This window comes from Eulemur rufifrons, chromosome 1, assembly GCF_041146395.1.
Source record: "Eulemur rufifrons isolate Redbay chromosome 1, OSU_ERuf_1, whole genome shotgun sequence".
Lineage (NCBI taxonomy): Eukaryota > Metazoa > Chordata > Mammalia > Primates > Lemuridae > Eulemur > Eulemur rufifrons.
In genome coordinates this window covers 27,208,496-27,214,921 of record NC_090983.1, presented here as the reverse complement: position 1 = coordinate 27,214,921, position 6,426 = coordinate 27,208,496, and positions in this window count along the sequence as shown.

The window sequence follows — 6,426 nt, the reverse complement described above, 5'->3', positions numbered from 1 at the left end:
ACCTGTAGTCCCAGCTACTCAGCAGGTTGAAGGGGGAGGACCCCTTGAGGCCAGGAGGTTGAGACCAGCCTATGCAACATAGTGAGACCCCATCTCTAAAAAATACCTCGTCTTATAGAAAGGATTATAATATACTAAACACTATGTAAAAGTGTTTTCTGATTTCCTCCTGAGAAATGCATTATATCTCCTAAAACGTAGAGATGAAAAGAAAAAAGAAAAGAGAGGAAAAACAGTGATAGTAGAGAGTATATCTAGCTATTTTACCTTTTTATTAGAATATTTGCAAGAGTATTCTCAGTCATTTGTTTCAGCCTGAAATAAATAAAGGCCTGATTTGAGAAAAAAAAAAACTGTTTTTTAGCTATCATAAATGGAATCTACTCAAATTGTTCGGGTGCTCTTCAGTATTTTCCTATAGGATGACTATTTCTTCCTTTTTATATTCTTCTCAAGCAATCATTAAATATAACAATGTACTAATCAAACTTAAAAGACTGCCCAAACAATTTCTTTGGAAAATCTGGGTTCTTTCCTGCTGAGGCATACAGTTGATGAGTCTATAGCTAGTTGGATTATAGCAGGTCAGTGAGATCATAAGGAGCAGCCTAGTTTTGTTGTACTGATATTCATCACAAGAAATGAACTCATCTACAAGAATCATTTGATGTAAAATAAATACACGCTTTTAGTAGAACATTATTACAAGATCAGAATGTCCCACTTTATCAAGGAAGGAATGAGCATAATGTAGCTTTACTGCAGCAGCAGGAAGCCATTACCTGTATTTTGTTGCTCACAGTGGTTATATCAGCTGATGTTTTCTCTTCAGATGAAACAGGAATCCAAGAAGTTCTCAAAACTAACGACAAATAATATTAATATCATCAAATGAGCTCTCTGATTAGACTCGTTGATTATTAAATTAGCTAGAAGCCCAAGAATCGGCTACATTTCAACAAAGTCTTTCATTGGTCATATGAATTATTCCATAACACATCCTAATAAAACGATTAATCCTGTAAGATCATAACAACAATATCACACATTTATTGATCTCTTATTATGACCCAGAGACTGTGCTAGGCACTTACATACGTTATTTTGTGTCACTTATACAGACAACCTAGAATTGTTTACTCATGGGTTTCTTCCCCAGATCAGAGATGATGAAACGGGAAATGATCACACTCAAAAATTTATACGCTATGTGTGACCGGTATGTTTTATTTGTTATCTATGTTGAGCTGAGAAAAAAAAATGCAGAGCGGTACCTACAAATAAGAAAATAGGAACTAGAAGGACAATGAAAAGAGGAAAGCTAGGAAATTTGGGGGGACTGGAGGTAGAAAATTATAGTGATAGATTACTGGGCACCAGATACTGCGTTTATGATAAGATATACCAACTGGTTTTTTCGATACTCTCACAATATTCTCAATACTTCGCTTTTGCCATCAAACTGAGTAGTTTTTCCCAGACCAAGCAATTCCCTCGTTCTCTATGGACATCAACTGGTGTCCTACAAATTAACTCAGTTCTGACCCTATGTGCCTGGAGATAGCACAGCCTCCACATTCAAGCGCCGGTCCCACAAGACTGCCCCCACTTTAGTCGCCAATTAGAAGTCCAGGTTTGTTACCTGTGTACTAGATATAGAAGGTACTCACGACTGCCCCCTCACATTAATTAATATGCTAGATCAGCTCCGAGAACTCGGGAAACAGTCTGCTTCCTAGGTTACTGTTTTATTACAAAGGCTACCTCTCAGGAACATCCAGATGGAAGCAAAGCACAGGGCAAGGCATGTGGGAGAATGCGCGGAGCTTCCCTGCAGTCTCTAGCTGGGATTTCGTTCTGTATGCGGCATGGTTGCAGGCACTCTAAGCATCTGGCAGCTGTTTGTGTTACCTTATTTGGCACTCTATTGTATGCTGTACCTTATGCTGCACTCTACTCATGTTGGACTCTTTGCGGTACCGTTAACCTCACTTTTCTCATCTGGGAACTGTTCCCAGTACCACACACCCCAGTCTTCTCGTGTTGGCATTGTTTGCAGTACCGCACAACCCAGTCGTCGCGTCTCGGAACTCTTTGGGGTACCCCACACCTGGTCTTTTCATCTTGAAATCATTTTTGTACCACCATATGCCCCAGTTTTTTGTCTTGGAATTCTCTGGGGTACCAAACCCCTCACTCTTCTTGTCTTGGAATCGTTCGCAGTACCACACCACCATGCCCCGGTGTTCTCTTCTTGGAACCATTCACACTACCGCATGCTCCAGTCCTTTTAGAATCGTTTGCAGTACCGCATGCTCCAGTTTTCTCTTCTTGCAACCATTTCCAGTACTGCCCACGCCAGTCTTTTTGTCATGGAACTTTTGGGGGTACTGCACACCTCAATCGTTTTGTCTTCTGACCGGTTGTAGTACCTTATGTGCAAGGGTGGGGAGCCTGCCGCCTTGGGGCCATATGTGGCCTTCTGGATCCTTGAGTGCAGCCGTTTGGATTCAGGTTGAGGGGCCGCACTTGGGGATCTGGAGGGCCACATGTGGTCTTGAGGCCCTTTTCGTCTCAGGACTCTTTAGTGTAACATATGCCCCGGTCTTCTTGTCTTGGAGCTATCAGTCACTATTACTGTGAAGGTACATCGTCATTCTTTCAAACGCAAGTTTTGGCTTGTGATTATCTTTCAAATTTTTTTAGAGCAATTTTTGTGAAACCATGGATAAATCAAAAATTCGAGTTATTTTCAAATATGAGTCCTGTCAGAAACAATGCAGCACAGACAGCTGGAAATATCAATGAAGTGTTTGGGAAGGATGTGGCTAATGTATGCATGGTATGCCAATGGTTTGAGAAGTTCCATTCTGGTGATTTTAATCTTGAAAATGAGCCATGTGGGTGACTTGAGACCAAGGTGGATAATGATGAGCTGAAAGCTGTAGTGGAAGCGAATCCATTTCAACCTACGGGTGAATTAGCAGCAAGGTTTGACATTACTATTCCAACAATATTGGACCACTTGGAAACAAATGGGCAAGGTAAAGAAGCTCAATAGATGGGTTCTGCACTAATTAAACGAGCATCAGAAGAGAAATCATCTTAAAGCTTGCCTTTCTTTGCTGTCATGACACAAATGTGAACCATTTCTATAGTGTATTGTTATGTGTGATGAAAAATGGTCTTTTTTTTTTTTTTTTTTTTTTTTTGACAATCGCAAGTGTTCGGCACATTGGTTGGATAAAGCTGGAGTGCCGAAACACAAAACCGAATATTCATCAAAAGAAAGCTAATGGTGTCTGTTTGGTGGTCCAGCGCTGGTATTATCCACTACAGTGTCATGAAACCTGGTCAGTCGATTACAGCGGATGTCTACTGCCACCAGTTGGACAAAATGATGAGAATGCTTGTGATTAAGCAGCCAAGATTGGTCAATAGAAACGGGCCAATCCTCTTGCAAGGCAACACTCAACCACATGTCGCACAAACAATGCTGCTCAAACTACAGAAGCTGGACTTGGAAACTCTGTCATACACCGTATTCACCAGACCTTGCATCAACTGTCTACCACTTCTTCCAGGCTTTGGACCACTTCTTGCAAAGAAAAATACTCAATTCTCAACAAGCTGTGGAAAACGCCTTTTGGGATTTCATCACCACTTGCTCTTCAGGCTTCCTTTAAGGTGGCAACACTGTCAATTGTTTCGCTGCATACTTTGATTAGTTATACTGCCTCTTGTTTTAGATATAATAAACTAAACTTTTAATTAGAAATCGAACACTTCATATTTAATGACCTAAATATTGGCGGCCCCATACGTACGCACCGCTTTTCTCATTTTGGAACCCTCTGTGGTACTATACGCCCCAGTTTTCCCATCTTGGAACTTTTTGGGGCGCTACACCCCAGTCTGCTCATCTCGGAACAGTTTGCAGTATAGTCCGTCCCTGTCTGGTCGTCCTGTACCTCTCTGGGGTAGTGTATGCCCTAGGCTCGTCCTGGGACCGTCTGTGCCACTGCACGCGGCACTCTCTGCTGCAGCTCCTGCAGGACTCAGCTTTTCCAGCCCCCCAATTTTAGGTTGGGAAATCATGGCAATACCTGACAAAAAACAACAAAAGCCGTAGTCATCAAGCAGCAACTGTGCCAACATTGGTGGCGCCCTCTCAGGCAGCGACGGGGGCCAGTTACTGAGCTCAGAGCAATCTAAGGACTCATCGTCTCCATCTCGTGTCTTGTATGTACCCTGCTCACTGCACCAGTCCTAGAAATGTACCCGGAGCGTGTTTTGTGCAGGTATAGTAAGACACACAAATGATTGCCAAGGAGGAAGAAGTTTTTTATTATGCTCACAGTGCCCTAGACACAGGAGGCAGGGCACATCACAGATGGAGATGCCAAAGTGAGATGAGCAAGGCAGAGAGACGGGGAAACCGCTGGAGGGCCATTATTGTGGTTTTCTTGGGAAGCAATGAGCGAAACAAGGTAAGCAAGTGGTACAAATTTAGGATTAGATAGTTTAAGTGGTTTCAGAAGATTCTGGGTATAGGGTGGGTCCCCAGTTGTGTAAAAGCTGGTCTTAGAGAGTCTGAGTAGACATGTCTTAGTCTTAGTTTTAGTCTTAGTCGTAGTAAATCATGAATTTTAGGGTCTGGTGCCTTGTCAGCAAATTGCAGCTTCTCCACAGCACTGAACCATAGCTTGGAGCTGGTGGTGAAGACTCTAGAGTCTGCCCCTTGTTCTCCATTTTCCGCACCCCCTCCACAGGATTTTTTTTTTTTTTACCGAAGTAAAAAACATAAAACGTTAAATTTATCATATTTATCGTTTTAAGTGTACAGTTGGTAGTGTTAAATATATTCACATTTTTGTTCAACAGATCCTGAGAGCTTTTTCTTCTTGCAAATTTGAAACTCTGTGGCCAGTAGATATTGATTATCTCTGCTCCCTTTTCCAGCCTGTGGTAACTCTTTTCTGCTGTTTCTATCATTTTGACTGCTTCATAGGAGTCCTTTTGTGACTGTTTTTTTTTTAGGACCCTCCATACTGTTTTCCATAATGGCTGCACTATTTTACATTCCCCCCAACAGTGCACAAGGGTCCCAACTTCCCCATTTTCTTGTTAAAACTTATTTTTGTTTGTTTTTCCTTTCGTAGTTGAGATTTTATTGGTTACGCAGAGGATCAGTTGACACACATTTCAATTTGTTTCCAGTTCTTAACATACCATAACGAAAATCTGAAAAAGCCACGTAGTTTTGATCCTTTTCTAAACAGCTATTCCAATGACTTTCCAGCTTAAAAATTGGAGGCAAATTTTCCTTAAGAGGATTTCAAATACCAATGTCTTTGAATGTTCATAAGCCGTTAATTCGCAGTTTAATATCATGTGTATTACATGCTCAAATCTCCAATCTTTCACAGCACATTAATAAAATTATAAGGAAAACTGGACTACCACAACCGAAGACGTTTCAGAATGCACACAGTTTTGACAGGGAGAGGCAAGATTAAGGAGTGGTTTTCTTTCGGAATCAATTTTGCTAAAGACAATATGGCAATAGAAGTAACTTAAAATGTTCAAGACGTATTATTGCACAACTGTGACTCCAAATTGCTGTTTAGTGTGCTTTTGTTTTGTAAATATAAATTCTTTCTAATTTGGTCTTGATGTCACCTGACCCACAATCCTTCATTCCCTTTCTGGGTTTTTTTGTTTTGTTTTGTTTTTTGTTTTATGCTTTCCAGCTACCTGAAGCCCTAAAGCCCAGGTTCTTAGTTTCCTTCTTTGGTCAATAAGAGGAAGGGGGTAAAAGGAAGGGGATCTGGTGTCTCTAAGCAGTAGCCTCTCCCTGGCATGGCCCCATTTGCAAGATAATTAGTCCCACCTCCTTCCCCGCATTTTCTTTCTTTCTTTTTTTTTTCTTTTCTTTTGAGACAGAGTCTCACTCTGTTGCCCGGGCTAGAGTGCCCTGGCGTCAGCCTACTCACAGCAACCTCAAACTCCTGGGCTGAAGCAATCCTTCTGCCTCAGCCTCCCGAGTAGCTGGGACTACAGGCATGTGCCACCATGCCCGGCTAATTTTTTCTATATATTTTTAGTTGTCTAGCTAATTTCTTTCTATTTTTTAGTAGAGACGGGATCTCGCTCTTGGTCAGGTTGGTGTCAATCTCCTGAGCTCAAACGATCCACCTGCCTTGTACTCCCAGAGTGCTAGAATTAGAGGTGTGAGCTACCGCCCCCCCCCCTTTTGTTTTTACAGTAAAATCTTTAGAATGTCTTGTATTTCTAGGTGGCTAAATTTTATTTATTTTATTTATTTATTTATTTATTTTTGCCTCTGTCTTTGGATGTTTACCTAAGCTCCTGTTGTGAGCGGCAACCTCAGTTAGTAGTTTCCAGGGGGCTCTTTCATAGGCA